The sequence below is a fragment of the Capsicum annuum genome, chromosome 10, assembly GCF_002878395.1.
Source record: "Capsicum annuum cultivar UCD-10X-F1 chromosome 10, UCD10Xv1.1, whole genome shotgun sequence".
Taxonomy (NCBI): Eukaryota; Viridiplantae; Streptophyta; class Magnoliopsida; order Solanales; family Solanaceae; genus Capsicum; species Capsicum annuum.
This window is the reverse complement of record NC_061120.1, coordinates 47,795,323-47,813,309: the sequence shown is the minus strand read 5'-3', so window position 1 is coordinate 47,813,309 and position 17,987 is coordinate 47,795,323.

Below are 17,987 nucleotides of genomic sequence, written 5' to 3'. Positions count from 1 at the left end.
AGCTTCAGGATGCTTTGGTGTTTTCGAAGATTGATTTGAGGTTCGGGTATCACTAGATGAGGATTAGAGCTTTGGATAATCCTAAGATATCTTTTTGGACTTGATACGATCCTTATGAATTCTTGGTCATGTCATTTGGGTTGACTAATACCCCAGCCGCATTCATGGAGTTAATGAATAGGGTATTTCAATCGTATCTTGACTCTTTTAATTTGTTATTGTATTTATAGATAATATCTTGATCTACTCCAAGATTAAGGTGGATCATGAGAAGCATTTATAATTGTGCTTCAGAGACTAGGAGATAAGAAGTTGTATGCTAAGTTCTCCAAGTGTGAGTTTTTGTTGGATTTTATCTCTTTCATGGGTCATGTGGTAACTAAGAACGGTATTATGGTCGACCTGACCAAGATTTTAGTGGTTTATGATTGGGCTAGGCCTACTTCAGCCACAGAGATTAAGAGTTTTATTCATTTGGCAGGTTACAATCGGCGTTTCATTGACGCTTTCTCATCAATCACAGCTCCATTTACCAAGTTGAATTAGTAGAAGATTTCCTTTCAATGGTTTAATTCTTGTGATGCGAGTTTCCAAAAGCTCAAGAATTTGTTAATGTCAGCTCTTATTTTGACTCTGCCTAAGGAGGCTATGGGTTTCACCATCTTTTGTGATACTTTATGTGTTAGGTTAGGTGTTATTTTAGCGCAGGAGGGTAAGGTGATTGTATATACTTCTCGCCAGCTGAAGACCCATTAGAAGAATTATCTTACCCATGACTTGGAGTTGTTCATGGTTGTTTTTGCTTTGAAATTATCGAGGCACTACTTGTTTTGAGTCTGTTGTGAGATTTTATCAGATCATCATAGACTTCAGTATTTCTTTACCCAACGTGATCTTAACATGAGGCAGCATCATTGGCTTGAGTTGCTTAAGGATTATGACTAGAACATTCTCTATCATCCTGACAAGGCTAATGTAGTTGCAAATGCCTTGAGTCAAAAGTCGACTAGCATAGGTAGCTTGATAAATCTTTTGACCCAGGAGAGGCCTTTGGCCTTAGAGGTTTAGTATTTAGCTAAGTAGATGGTTGGGCCTGATATTCAACACCTAGGTGTGTTTTGGCATTCGCAGAGTTTGAGTATAATAATAGCTACCATTCCAATATTGATATGGCTCCTTTTGAGGATTAGTATAGTAGGTTTGGCCTCTCTCTAGTTGGTTATTTTAAGGTTTTTGAGATTAAACCTTGAGGCACGATCTTTCTTCATAAGTCCTTGGATAAAGTTAGGATCTTTTAAGATAGGCTTCAAGTGGGTCAAAGTAGGCAGAAAAGATCTGTAGATCGAAGACTTTGTACCTTGTGATTTAATGTTAATGATCGAGTTCTCCTTCAAGTTTTACCTATGAAGGATGTGATGAGGTTTGGAAAGAGGAGTATGTTTTCCCCCAGGTTTATTGGACCATTTGAGATGCTTTGGACTGTCGGTGATATGGCTTACCAATTGGCTTTGTCCCCAGATTTATCTGTTATTCATCTAATTTTTTATGTTTTCATACTTTGACATTACATTCTAGATGAGTCTCATTTCATCCATTGGGATTTAATCCAGTTAGATGAGAGGTTGTCTTTTGTTTAAGATTCTATCTCCATCTTGCCTAGAGATGTTAAACGGTTGCAATCTAGAGATATTCCAATAATTAAGGTCCAGTGGAGACATTGACCATTAGATAAGGCTACTTAGGAGGTGTAGTCTGACATGCATAGTTGTTATCCCTAGTTTTTCATAGTTTCAAGTAATTCTTTGCCTATAGTTTGAGGACAAACTAAATTTTTTGTGGTGGATGATGCAATGACTTTATTTTTGGTGATTTATGTAAAAGATTTATTTCTGTGTGATTTGACTATTTTACCCCTTCTCATGGTTGCTTTGTGGTATTTATGGGTTCTGAAGATGATTGGCATGGTTTTCAGTGCATTTTGATGTGATTTATGTGATATTGTGTTTTATGGTGGCTTGAAAAGCCTTAGTGTTAACTTCGGTCAAGAATTATTGATATGTGCATCGGATGACAAAATGGACCATGCTAGTAGATTTGGAACATCGATTTTAGGGTGGTAACATAGTTGGTATGTTTTTATTAATTTTATATCTCATTTTGACCCTCGATTTGAAAAGTTGTAAAATTGGGTTTCGGGGGTCAATTTTGTGAAAATGACATTTTTTTGGAAAACATTATATTACCATTGAATCTAAAGCATTGAATTTTATAGGGTAGTTGTAATGACTTTTCAGGTTATTTTATGTATCTCTACTTATTTTTGTTGTTGAGCTTTTCGATAACTTGCCTAGGTCATTATGACCTTCTGGGACTGACAGTTCAATTATTGAGAAGTTTGTTTGAATTTTAGAGCCAAATCTCTATTTTGGAGTCTTCATTAGTTCAAATTGGCTACTAGGCAAAAAGTTCAGCTAAACAACCTCGTATGCCAATTCTAACTGTTCTATCAGCTCTAAAATATCGATTTGAGGCTAGATGGACTCTTGGTTTGGGTCTCAAGGAACCCGGGTTTATTTTGACCTATTGGTCTGAGAGTTAGGAAAATAGAATATATGTTTGGGAGCCTTTTTTAGTTGAAACAACCTCTGATGGAAATTTTGACTATGCCATTGAGTCTGAAACATAGAATTTGGTAGGATGGCATAGGCTATTTCTGTATACGGGATTTCGGATGAACCCCGAGGGGTTCGCGGAGACTAGGAAATCTCCAAGTCTCAGGTAGTGCTGACTCACCCGTGTTCGCCAGCCACGGACCGCGATCGCAATCTACCATCCATTACGACAACCTTGGCAAGTAGTAAATGCCACATTAGCAAGAGGATGGTCACAATAGTGACTCCTGAGCATCTAGAAAGGGTATACATATCCCTCTTTTAGCCTATTTTCCACTGTTATTCATCCATTCTCAAGAGACCTAAACCCTAAATATTGAGAAAGCTTACGATTAGAGCTTGTGGGTGATTTGGGAGCTCGAATAACGATTATTTCATGATTTTCTTTAAAATTTGAGGTATGATTCGTCAAATATCCATGGTTGATTTTCGTTTTTCTTCTCTAAAACCCCTAAACCTTGGTGACTCGATTTTAGCACCAATGTATCTCGAATTTCACCCATTTTTAGGGTAGATACTCCTTAAGCATAAGGGAATGTTGGGTTGGTTTTGAAAATGCAATTTTCTTTTATGGGACCCATATAGGGTTTTTGCGTAATTTTGGATCTGAAGCACAATAGTGAAATACTGGTATCATTATTCTCGTTGTGATGAGTAGATTGTGATTTTGATAGCGTGGTATCTTGCGAAACCTTCTCGAAAGGGAAAGTCAGTTATTTAGTAAATTCTTTGAGTTTTCTTCGTTGTCTAGGTAGGCTAGGTTTCCTTTCTTCTTAGATTGAGCTATGTTGTTGTATATTTATAATATTATGTTAGATTTAGGATGGGTTTTTTGTGTTGATGGTATGATTAGTAATGCTTGGGGTTAGTTGGACCATTTAGGCTATTCAGAGAACGTAATTTAGTTATAATTGACCTAGTTATGCTTGCCTTCGGTAAAATTTTTATCTTAGGATTGATCGTGGCTTAGTTAACATCAAAAAGTGGATTTAGATACCTTACGCTAGACGGGGTCAATATTTGCCTAAAAATGTATTCAGTGATTTAGAAGTGGGCTCTATGACCCACCTTAGGTAAAGATTCATGTTAGTCATGGAAAAACCTTTATTTGCTCATTATGCACCTTAGAATGCTTGCTAATGTAATATTATGGAGATTTAGCACTTGATGGTTATTATTGGTTGGTATTAGATGTTGATGCTTATTGGTATTAAGACAATGATATATATATATGTGTGTGTGTGTGTGTGTGTGTGTGTGTGTGTATAGATATATATATATAGATATAGATATACCGGTTTTAGTCTTGAAAATAATTATGAAATTGATGATATAAATATTCATTTGAGTCCGGATAATGATTATGATATTGATGATATATATATACCGATTTTAGTTTGGATAATGATTATGATATAAATACCGATTTGAGTTTGAATAATGATTATGATATTAGTGATATAAATACCGGTTTGAGTCTAGATAATGATTAAGATATTGATGATATATTTATTGGTTTGAGTCCAGATATTGATTATAATATTGATAATATAATTACCGGTTTGAGTTCGGTTATTACTTGTGATATTGGTAATATGATACCTATTCATGTCTGGCAATGGAATATGATGTTGAGATATGGGTATCGGCCCAAGTACAGAAATGGGAAATTGACTATAGTGTGGCAAGACATGGATGGATTATAGTAGTATCATGGAAAATGGAAAATGATGATAGTTTGCTTTATGATTTAATTTATTATACATCTAGGTCTATGGGGGCTTCCATTGGGTTATTTACTTTCTGTACTTATTGGCTTATGGGGGCCAATATTGTAGTTATAATTGCTTGTGTTTTCTATTATTATTCCAATTTATTTATTTTATTTCGTACATCGATGTCGAGGTTATGTATAAAGTTACCCTTTTTCGAATTATTTATGTTATCTTTCATTTTATCGCATTTATATCATAATTTAGCTTAGTTGATCGATGATTCCACCTGAGTACTCATGGTGTTGGTACTCATACAACACTTCTGTACATTTTTTGTGTAGATATAAGTACAAGTTGTCGTCGTTGATTTAAGGATAATGTTATGTTGGATTTCGGAGATAGGGTGATCTCTTGGAGTCAGAGTTGCCATTTTTCCTTCTATCTACCTATGTCTAGTCTTATGTTTTGAGATAGATTGTACTGACTATTTTAGAACTTATGGTGCACTTGTAGTAGCTCTCGTACTGACTCTACCAGGTCATGGGATTGTTTTCTATGTCATGGCTACTTTTTAGACTATTTTTATTGTCTTTCTTTTTTTTTAATTGTATTTTCTTTTTCCCCCTTTTGGGGCATTTTCCACCAAGTTAACTCATTCCATTTATCTTCAGGTAAAGTTTTGGCTTACCTACTAACAGGTTAAAGAGGCACCATCATGACTCATAAAATAGGTCATGAAGAATTGATATCAGAGCCTATGTTTCACCGATATTGTTGGTACAAGTGCAAGTGTCTAGTAGAGTCCCTGAGGATCCAAATGATGATGTATGTTTCTTATATTTGAGAGGTTGCTGGGCATTCTTAGGAGTTTCTCACTTCTTTTACTGATTTCGTGCTAAGTGTCTGAGTTGGTTTCTAAGGCCTTCATTTGGTTTCACTCTTTTAGAGATGGCTAGGACATATGCTACCGCAATATAAGATAAGGGTCCTAAGACCGAGCCTAGGGATCTTATTGCTATTCATGAATGACCTAGAGATCCTGGATAAACTCGATATGTGTCCCCAGCTAGGGCTAGGATAGGCGACCTTTACCAGACCCTATTCCCACTCTTGAGCCAAAGGTTCTTCTGCCTCATCCATCTGTGGTCCAGGGACCAGCCCAGGATCTACCAGGGTTTATTTCTTCTTCAGTGTTCAGGGATGTTTTTGTTCATCTTTTGGGTTTGGTTGGTGGTGCACCATCTAATGGTGCACATTTTACAGATCAGAGTGGTACTGAGGCAAAGGCGCAGCCTGAATCTGTGGCTCCTACAGTTGAGGTCCCTCCTGCACTGGTAGTTGCTTAGTCGGTAGCGGCCAAGCTAGTGGTTTCCTATCCTGCTATGTCTATTGAGGAGCAGAAGATGTTGGGCAGATTATTGAGATTGGCCCTGCCTAGGTTTTCTTGTTCATCGAGCAAGTATGCATATGAGTTTCTGATTGCTAATAAAGTTAGGCTCTATAATTTAGGCCTAGTTGAGACTCGTAGTGTGTACTACACTACATTTCAATTTAACTTGGAAGCTCCATATTGTTGGAGATTTCATCTTGATTCCACTCCAACTGGATCCTCTCTTTTGACATGGGCTCAGTTCTTCAAGATCTTCTTAGAAAATTACATGTCTCTAGCCTTAAGGACCATTTGAGAGTTTAGTTCTATAGATTAGAGTAGGGCTCCATGAATGTTATGGAGTATGAGGCTCATATTCATGAGTTGGATTGGCATGCTACTTCTATTTTGCTTACTGAGTATGAGAGGGCTCGTTGCTTTGTTCGAGGATTGAGACTTCCTATTTACATGTCTACTCAAAGCTTGGTTGGTATGGGTAGGTTTTTTTTGAGGAGTTTGATCATGCTTGACTGATACAGGAGATGCATCATGAGGCCTAAGGAGGCAACAATAAGAGACTTTGGTATTAGGGTAGTTTCAATGGGAGTCTGATGGCGTCCAAAATACACCTTCTCTCAGAAGATGATATGATCGTTGTCAAAATATAGTAACCCAAAAGAGGTTGGGGTTGAATCCCAAGGGAACACGTGGAATTATCGATCTCAGTAATTGTAGTCAATAGGCAGAACAAGAATAGTAAATGCGGGTTTTGTGTAGTAATGTCAAGCAAGTATCTATATTTCAGTCGAAGGTGAACACTAGGATTATGTTCCCCTTGGCTTATCGTGCTTTGTTGAGTTAACCTGATACTTTCCATGCAAAATTGATAAGTTATGTACCTTTTACAGTCTTTTGGATGAGGAAAAGGATTTCACCCTTTACCTTTTGAGTCTTAAGATGTAGTCTTACTAACCCTTATCTTGATCCCAATTAACTATTACCTTTTGCGTATTTAGTTAATAAATAAAAGCTAAACATCTTACTTAGATATTACCTAGTAGCGTGGATCGATAGTTAACCTTAAAATTACGGTTGTTATTATCTTTTCCTAGTCACTACTCCTCGTTTAGAGTAAGTAGCTATAATCTAAGAAAGATCCTACATTTGCAAATGCTGAGAAATCTATTATAGAGAAGATAATGCAATGTATTCCATGGGTATCAGTTCAATTGAACAATAGCACTTCCCCTACTTTATCAATCTGCCAGGGTTTCCACAACTCTAGTTATAGGTTTTTAGCCACTCATGCTTGTGAAATAATCAATAGCATTCATAACTAAAAGCATAGATAAAATCACAATGATAAAAATTATAAAAACCCACAACTGTAACTTAATTAATGAACTGAAGTCAATACAAGAGAATCCCAACATCAAAGGTGGATCTTGGAATCAAAATATGTTTTTGAGTAGCAAAAGTGCGTAACTCCTACTAAAAACACATAAAGGGTATCTAAGGTACATGAGGAAACCCTAAAACCAAAGCCTGAATGAAATAGGAGAAAATAGGGTTGGTGGCCACATGTGGTCTGTACCTGCACCTTGACCCTGGGTTCAGGTAGTACCTGTGCCCTGACCTTGGCACAGGTAGTACCTGCGATCAGCAGGGTGAGCACAAGTACAAAATACCGAATGGCAAAAATCTTGCAAGTTAGCTCTTGGGATTTTGGACTTCTAGCACTTTCTTTGCCTACTTTTAGGCCATAGGTCCTACATACGGTCCGTAGGTTGACTTAGTAAGTGTCAGGAGTCATCTTTTCATCTCTTCTTCAATTCTCGAACATGCTTTGATCACAAACAAGCCGAAAAGTGTCCCAAACATCTATAATTACTCCAAAAGTATCCAAAAATACCTTTTTCATCTTTTCTACTAACTTAGCATCCAAAATATGGTTTCTAGCAAAACATACCAAAAATGCATAATATCTAATGAAATAACCACAGAATCTTGCATATTTTTCTCATTTTAAGCATCGAAAGTGCTATATTTCTATAGCACATCAGATTTGTAGTATATTTTAATTTATAGGTAGAGGTTTATAAGGTAGGTACCCTCTGAGTCAGTCGTATCATCCTCGGAGTCATCCTAGTAGACCCATTTAGGTAGTATTCTAGATTACTGATAAAGGTCAATCTTGTGTTAGTGATCACACTAGTAAGGGCACTGGTCATTCTTTGAGGGGTTCATCTTCTACTTATTCTAGTCATGGTGGTTATTTCGAGTTTGCTAGATCTTTTGGCTCTGGTACAGCTCATATTACATGCTATGGTTATGAAGCTTTTGGTTAGTACTCACGTGGTTTCCCTAATCGTGGGATGATTGTTACCTTAACTCAGAGTGTTCCCCCTATTAAAGTAGTTCATCCCTCAGTTAAAGGTGGCATACATAGTTATAGGGATGGGCCTCAGGGTTTGTGTAGGTTCTCAGGTTGGTAGGGAAGATGATCAGTCAGAAGCCCAGCCAGATAGCAGGCGTGGTTAGTTATATGTAGTACCTACTAGACCCGAGGCTGAGTCTTCGGATGCTGTTATCGCAGGTATGATTTTAGTGTGCCATTAGTCAGCCTTTTATTTATTTGATCTGAGATTCACTTATTCTTATGTTTCTTCTTATTTTGCTCCATGATTAGAGTTATCTTGGGATTTATATCTGTTTTCTTACGTGTATCTACTATTGCGGGTGATTTTTTAGTAGTGGATTGGGTTTTTAGATCATGTGTTGTGACTGTTAGAGATATTGATACATATGTTGATCTCATTATATTATGCATGGTTGATTTTGATGTGATTCTAGGCATGGACTGGTTATCCCACTATCATGCGATCATGGATTTTTTCCAAGTCCATTACTTTAACCATGCATGACATACCCTCAATTATGTCGCAAGGAGTTTTTAACAGTAATCCAACGTGGATTATTTCTTATATGTGTGCTAGGAGACTTATCTCAAGGAGTTGTGAGTCTTATCTCGCTTATATTAATGATGTTAGTGTGGCGAGTCTATAACTTGACTCTGTTCCTATAGTCCATGAATTTCTTGATATTTTACGCCTAGTATACCTCCTACTCATGAGATTTAGTTTGTTATTAATCTTGAGACTGGAACCTGGCCTATCTCTATGGCACCTTTCGTATGGATCCTATAGAGCGTAAGGAGCTGTATTCCCAACTTAAAGACCTTCTTGGTAATGATTTTATTAGATCAAGTGTGTCCCTTTGGGGAGCTCCTACAATGCTTTTGAAGAAGGAGGATCGTTCCATATGGATGTGTATTGATTATAGGCTGCTTAATAAGGTGATAGTGAAGAACTATTATCCTAAGCCTCGCATTGATGACTTATTTTACCAGCTTCATGTTACAACAATGCTTTCTAAGATTGATTTGAGGTCTGGTTACCATTATTTGAGGATTCAAGTTGATAATATCTCGAAGAAAATCTTTTGGACCTGTTATGGTCATTATGAGTTCCTAGTGATGTCTATTGCGTTGACTAGTGCCCCAGTCGCATTTATAGATTTAATGAACTAAGTGTTCAGACCTTATTTGGATTCCTTCATGATTTTGTTCATTGAAGACATCCTTGTGTATTCGAGGAGTAGAGAGGAACATATGCAGCATTTGAGGATTGCGCTCTAGACTTTAAGTTATCATGTGCTTTTCGCCAAGTTCTCCAAGTGTAAGTTTTGGCTTGAGTCGGTGACATCCCTTGGGGATATGGTGTCTAAGGATGGAATAATGGTAGACCCGGCAAAGATTGAAGCTAGTCGTGATTATTCCAGGTCCACATCTCCGATGGAGGTTCATAGCTTTATTGGCTTGGCCAGTTATTATAGACAACTAGTTAAGGCTTTTGCTACAATTTTAGCACCTATGACTAGATTGACTCAGCAGAAAGTTCTTTTTTAATGGTCCGAGAAGTGTGAGTTGAGCTTTGGTAAGCTCAGGGAGTTCCTTACAATCGCTCTTATTGGACCTTCCTATTAAGGGTAAGGGATTCACCATGTATTGTGATGATTTGAGTGTTGGTTTTGGTTGTGTATTAATGCAGCAGGGTCTTGTTATTGCTTATGCTTTGAGGCAGCTTAAGTTGAACGAGCACAACTACCCCACTCATGAGTTGGAGGTGGCCGCGATAGTTTTTGCACTTAAGATTTAGAGACATCATCCTTATGGTGTGCATTGTAAGATTTTCATAGATCATCATAGTCTTAAGAATCTTATGACCCATAGGGAGCTTAATGTTGGGCAGTGTAGAGGGATAGAGTTTTTTAAGGATTATAATATCTCCATCTTGTATCATCCAATCAAGGCGAATGTGGTAACAGACGCCTTGAGCCAAAAGGTAGTGAGTATGGGTAGCTTGTCTTGTATCTAAGTTTCTAAGAGGTAGTTGGCATGGGGCATTTAGTCTTAGCCAACTTGATGGTTAGACTTGATATTTTAGACCCTAGGAGGATTCTTCCTAGTGTTGAGGCTAGGTCCTCACTATTTAAGAAGATTCAGGATCGCTAGTTTGAGGATAATTGACTTTCCATCCTCCATAAGCAGGTGTTTAGTGGTGAGCCCAAGAGGACAACCATGATTTAGAGGGAGTCTTGAGATTTCATAGAATTATTTGTGTTTCAAGGATCGATGACTTAATTCAGTTGATATTGCACGAGGCGCATAGCTCTAGATATTTCATTCATCCAGGTACATCTAAGATATATAGAGACTTAAGATAGCATTATTAGTGGAGTGGTATGAAATGAGATGCGGAAGACTTTGTAGCTTGTTGCCTATATTGTCAGGTGATAAAGGCCAAGCATCAGCAACCGATTGGTTAGATTTGGAGATTTCCTATTCTTGAGAGGAAATGGGAGTGAATCACCATGGACTTTTTTAGTGGTTTGCCTCACACTTCCCATAGTTGTGATGGTATTTGGGTCATCGTGGATCGATTGACCAAGTCAGCATATTTTATTCCTATTCATATGTCCTTCAGTTCTGAGAGATTAGCTTATATCTATGTGTAAGAGATAGTCCATTTCCATGGTGTGCTTATATCTATCATTTTAGATCGAGTTCCATGTTTACTTTTAGCTTTTGGAGAGATTTACAAGAGGAGTTGGTTACTCAGGTGGATCTTAGTACAACCTTCCATCCTAAGACCAATAACCAGTCGGAGCAAACTATTCAGGTTCTCGATGATATGCTCTGAGCCCGTGTTATGGATTTTGAAGGGCAGTGGCAGTAGCACTTAGCCTTGGAAGAGTTTGCTTATAATAACAGTTATCATACTATTATTTAGATGGCACCTTTTGAGGCTTTATATGGTCGAAGATGTCATTCCCTGATTAGTTGGTTTTAGACTTCTGAGGTTAGACCCAGTAGTACTGACTTGCTTTAGTAGTCATTGGATAGAGTCTGGGTAATTCAAGATAGGTTGATAGAATCTCAGAGTAGGAAGAAGGTTTAAAGTTTTTAATTGAGTATTCCTTTATGTATCTCTCGTGAAAGATGTAATCAAGTTCGGGAGAAAAGGAAAGCTCATCCCAAGATATATTAGACCTTTTAAGATTATTCATACTGTAGGAGAGGTGGATTATAAGTTAGAATTAATTCCAGAGTTTGTTGTTGTACAACAGGTTTTCCATATTTACATGTTGTGGAGATACATTCCTGATCCATTTCATGTGCTTCGATGGGACTTAGGCTAGTTAGATGAGAATTTGGCCTTTGTGGAGGAACCTGTGCGCATTTTGGCTAGTTATGTTATGCAGTTGTGCACTAGGGAGATTCATGTTGTTAAGGATTCAGTGGATGCACCGCCTGATAGAGGAGGCTACTTAGGAGATCGACAGCGAGATGTGAACCCAGTATCCTTACATATTTGAAACTTCAGGTACATCCTAATCTTTAGGTTTCGTGGATGAAAGTCCTTTTATAGTAATGGCTATTGTAATGACCCTTTAGGTTATTTTCTGTAGTTCTTCTTAGTTTCACTATTAATGCTTTTCTATCTAGGACTGACAGTTTGGTTATCGGGTGATTTGTTTGGGTTTTAGAGCCAATTCCCTATTTTGAAGTCTTCTCTGGTTCAAGTTGGCTACCAGGAGAAAACTTTAGTCAAAAAAACTCGTATGCCATTTCTGACTGTTCCTACAGCTCTTAACTATCAATTTGGGGCTAGGTGGAATCTTGGTTTGGGTCTCAAGGCACCCAGGCTCATTTCAACCTATTGGCCAGAAAGTTAAGAAAATAGAATATGGGTGTGAGCCCTATTTTTAGTCAAAATGACCTTGAATAGAAATTTCAAATACACCATTAAGTCCAGAACGTCAAATTTCGTAGGGTAGCATAGTCTGTTGGCATATATAGGATTCTGAATGAATCACGAGGGGTTGGATGAGACATGCAAATCTCCAAGTCTCAGTTGGTATTGATGCACCCACTATCGCCTACCATGTACCACGATCTTGATCTTGAATCCACTGCAAGAGTACCATGAATAGAACGCTTATACCACGTATGTGATAACCTTGGCAGGTAGCAAATGCCTTAATCGTGAGAGACAAGTTGCTATAGTGACTCCCGAGCACCTGGGAAGGGTATAAATATCCCCCTTTTAGACCATTTTTCACCCTTCTTCATCTATTCTAAGGAGACTTAAACCCTAAATATTGGTAAATCTTAGGATTAGAACTTGTGGATGATTTAGGGAGCTCAGATAACGATTATTTCGTGATTTTATTTCAAATTTAAAGGTAAGATTCCTCTATTTCCAAGTTGATTTCCCCTTTTCTTCTCTAAAATTTCTAAACCTTGGTGAGTTGATTTTAGCCCTAATGTAGCTCAAATTTCACCTATTTTTAGGGTAATTACACCTTGAACATAAGGAAATATTGGGTTAACTTCAGAAATATGATTTCTATTGATAGGACCCACATGGGATTTTGGCATAATTGTGGACCCGAAGCACAATAGTGAAATATGGGTATCATTATTCTCTTTGTGATGAGTATATTGAAATTTTGATAGTGTGGCACCTTGCGAAAGCTTCTCGTAAGGGAATTTCAGTGATTTAGCAGATTCTTTGAGTTGTCTTTGGTGTCTAGGTAGGCTAGGTTTCCTTTCTTCTTATATTGAGCTATGCCGGAGTATATTTATGATATTATGTTTGATTTGGGATGGGTTTTAGGTATTGATTGTATGATTGGCAATGCTTGGGATTATTTGGACTGTTTAGGCTATTCGGAGATCGTAATTTGGGCATAATTTACCTAGTTGTGCTTGCCTAAGGTAAAATTTCTATCTTAGGGTTGATCGTGGCTTAGTTAACATCTAAAAGTGGATTTGGATACCTTAGCCTTGAGTGAGGTAGAAATTTGACTAAAAATGTAGTCAGAGATTTAGTAGTGGTCTTCGACCCACCTTAGGCCAAGATTCGTGTTAGTCGTGGAAAACCCATTATTCGTTTGTTATGCACCATGAAAATGCTTACTAAGGTAATATTAAAGAGATTCGACACTTGATAGTTATGATGGGTTGGTATTGGGTGTTGATGCTTATTGATATTATGATAATAATATATATATATATATGTATATATATATATATACCGGTTTGAGGAAGAATAATAATTTTGATGTTGATGATATAAATACCGATTTTAATCCAGATAATGATTACGATATTGATAATATAAATATTGGATCAAGTCTGGATAATGATTATGATATCAATGATATAAATATCAGTTCGATTCCAAATAATGATTATGATATTAATGATATAAATATCGGTTCAAGTCTGGATAATAATTTTGATATCAATGATATATTTACCAATCTGAGTCCGAATATTGATTATTATTAGTTATATAATTACCAATTCGAGTATGGCTATTACTTATGATATTGATTATATGATACCGGTATAAGTCCGAATGTGAAGTTGAGATATGGATATTGGTCCAAGTCCAGAAATAGGAACTTGACTATAGTTTGGAATAACATGGATGGATTCTAGTAGTATCATAGAAAATTTAAAATAACGGTTATTCGTTTTATGCTTTACTTGATTGTACCTCTAGGATAATGGGGGTCTGCATTAGGTTATTTACTTTCTGACTTATTGACTTCTGGGGGCCAATTATGTAGTTACAATTGCTTGTTCTGGTTTATTTATTTCATTATGTACAATGATATCGGGGTTATGTATAGGTTTTCTCATTTTCTTGACTCAGTTATGTTATCTTGCATTGTATCGCATTTATATCATGATTTAGCTAAGTCGGCTGATGATGCCGACTGAGTACTCATGGTTTTGGTACTCATTCTACACTTTTGTATCTTTTTGGTGAAGATCCGAGTACTAGTTGTCGTTATTGATTCGAGGATCATGATGTGTTGGATTCCAAAGATAGGGTGAGCTCTTGGAGTCAGAGTTTCTCTGTTTCCTTCCATCTACCGATTTCTAGTCTTTTGTTTTGAGACAGATTGTACTGGCAATTCTAGAACTTATGGTGTATTTTTATTAGCTCTTGAACTGACTTTACCAGATCATGGGATGGTTTTCTATGTTATGGCTACTTTTTAGACTATTTATATTGTCTTGATTATTTTCAAATCGTATTGTCCATTTCCTTATTTTGGGGCATTTTCCACAAAGTTAACCCATTGCATTTAGCTCTGGGTTATGTTTGACTTACCTACTGGCGGGATAAAGTAGATATCATTATGACTCATAAATCGAATCATAATAGTAGCATAGTTTATTTGCATTTGTGGGATTTCGTATGAATCCCATGGGGGTGTGCAGAGACTTGGAATTCTGCGAGTGTCAAGTTAGTGCACCACTCAGCTTGTACACTCAGCGAAGCTATACTTTGGTCGCTTACTCAACTCAGCATATTAGACCAAATGTTGCTTAGGCAACAACTTGGTCGCATTCGTGAATCCCGTGTAAGCGATGACAAGGTCTCCTAGGTGATACCTGTCCTTAGGTAAGGTATCACATAAGCAACACCTGGTCTCTTAAGGAGTAGTCATTAAAGTGGCCCATTGTTTGCATATGTGATTCCTGGGCCCTTAAATACCTATGTTTCGCCATTTTTCACCATTTTTAAGCCTTAGAGCTTAGGGTTTTGTGATTTTGAGAAATTTCCTCCATTTCTAAGCTTGGGTAAACTCCAAAACACCTTTTTAACTACTTTTCATCAATTTTATAATTTAAATCTTGTTTAAATACGGATTTAAAAGTGGAAATTGGGGTTTTTGTCCTGGGAGACCTAAAAATATAATTTCTTCAATTTAAACCCCGTTTTCATTAGACTGAGTTTCTAATCTTATAATTATCACTTTTCTCTCAATTTTATCTTCAAAACCACTCCAATTCTTGATTTTAAAATGGATTTTGGGGGTTTTGTTGATAAAGCTTGAAAAATGGTTTTTCATCAATTTAGACCTTATTTTTAGCATATTTTCTCTTGGGTTTTTAGATGTAGACTCCTAAGAGTTTGTGGTACATATTTTAAAAATAAAATTATGATTTTACCGTTCATTTTGGATAACCCATTTCAAGGATCCGTTTTGACCCCAACTCAAAATTAGGGAATATGGGTATTGTTGGATTTTTTTTATGCATAGATTTTATATTTCTATGTCTTAGTTGATTCCAAATCAATTCATGGGAGTAAGGTTTTGGATTGAAGGCTTTCGGACTAGTTTCTGGCACTCGAGGTAGGTTGTGGCTTAACTTTATTTAGACTTGGTTGGGTAGTTAACGTTGATACAAAATCATGTAAATTGTGTGGGAACTAATCATGAAAATGAATATACTTATTGTGATTTTCCCGTGCGGGTGCCTAATAAAACCCAAATGGCCTCCGGGTTGCTAAAGAGGATGTTTATAGACCAAATGACACTTGAAGACTTCTTGATGACTATCAAAAGGTATCCATTGGATGATTATGATAATCAAGGAGACTAAAGGGACGTTAGAGAGGCCAATGGAAGATGAAATGGGGTTAGAAAGCCCCCGAAAAAGGAAATGTGCCCCATCTGCTTTGAAGGTGCACCCAACCCGCTCTAGATCCACTAGCTAGGGTCAAAACAACCCACTACACCCTTGAGATGTGCCCTATATTCTTAATCAAGTGCCTAATGGGCTTTTATGTGTTTGTATTTCTTAAATGGGTCATTTTGGGCCCATATGATGCAATAACTTAGCCTAGATTATAAATAGGAATTCTCATTCATTTAATAGGTATCTTTTGATGAATTATGAATGTAAACTCTATTGAGAGTGTGAGGCAAGTTTAGATTATCTTGTGTTGATACTTTGTTTAGAAACGTGGGTTGATTGGGAATCGATTCCCTTGAGGTCACCGTACGATTTAGGTGCTTTTTTTGGTATATTTATTGAGGGTTTATGGTTTGATATATCCTTTATTTTCTTTCAATTCTTTTTACTACCTTCCATTCTATCTTTATCTTCATTTTCATACCTTAGTTGTAGTTTTCGATTTTCTAGTTAGTTTGTGTATTATTTGGTACTAGAACCGAGCTTGATTTCTGTCCTATGAAGTCAATCTTGGGCTTGTTATCTTGAAAATCCACAGAAAATGAAGTGTCAAACTCAAAAGTCCCAAAAAAAATACTATTCACGTTTTTAGCCCTAGGTCAAAATTTGAGTTTTTGATTTTGTGTTTTTCTTGTGTTTCTAGTGTTATATTTGTGTTCTCTAACTCTGTAGGAGTCTAGCGTTCAAATTTGAGCTTAATCGAAGTCTATTTGAGTAAGATACCATTGTTGAGAGCTTGAATTTGAAGAAAATGAACAGAAACAAAAATCTGGAAAAATTGATAGTGAATTTGGAAAAAATGACTTGTGAAATGTGTTTATAGGGTTGAAAGGAGCCTCGGGTCAAAATTTCATCGCATTCCGATCATCGGTTCAAGAGTTAGAGGTATTTGAAATTTTAGTGTTCTTGAGTTTTCTTGAGGAAGATTCAAATCTTCATCTTGAATTCTTATCAAAAGGTGGTGTTTGATTAAAAAAAAAGGTAAGAAAAGTGGTGAAAAGGTGTTTGTACAAAGGAATCTAAGAAGATCCTAAGAATATTCTACAAGAAAATACAAAGGGGGACCATTTGGAGGGCTTTTTTGGCCATTCAAGGACCAAGGGGCGGACCACTTTTGCTTAAGGTGCGCCCAACCTGTGTACAAGCTGTGGCCACACCCTAAACGCATCTCAAGGAAGTATCCAAGGGTCTAAGTTGCATCCCACATGCTCACCACCTGCTGCAGCAGCCCCAACGCATCCCCTAATACAGATTTCTCTAATTCAACGCAAGGCAGCCTTAAACACACCTCAAATGCATTTCAACACTCTTCATACATCAATTCAACTTCTAAAACATATCTCAACACATTAAAACTCAATTTCTCAAGGTTTGATTCTTAGTTTCAATTTCTTGATTCTTAAATCTCTTCTTTGATTCTTAAACTACTCATCAACTAGTAACCTATCTACTAAGTTGATTCATTAGTTCTTGAGTCCTTTTTATCTTTCGTCGTCCTACTTTTTTTCAACCTCTTCTCTTTTGAATTCGTTGTTAGTTCTTTTATTCAAGTCCGTACATAACTTTTTCTTTGAGTCATTTCAAACAAGGATCTATTCCGACCTCAAGCCACAATTAGTACTAAGCATTCCCAATGGAGTACAAACAACCTATCAACGTTTGCAATGCCAATTTAGTGACAAACAAATATGTGAACTTTGAGATCTTGTAAGGTTGATTTATTAACTTTAACTTGTTTTTTGTCTTTGTTTTTGTTAGTATTTTTTTGTTAGATACTGTGGCATCGTGAAAGATAAATTTGGAAGTTATAATAACGGCTATAATTAGTGTGAAACAAAATGTTAATGCTATGGATATCCTATTAGGATCTCTTAAAAGGAGTATGACTAATATGGATGGTAGGATGGGTAACATAGAAAGTTCTCTTTCAAGGAAGTTGGATGACATGATTGATATCCTTCCTAATCCACCAAATTTTCAAGCTCCATTGAGCGGACATGCTCTAAATGAACTTCAAGGTAACCAAGCTAACTCTTGCACTCTAGTGAATGAGGCTAGAGCTTATCTTTAGGTGAGCCTAATGTGTCTTTTCTTCATGATGACAA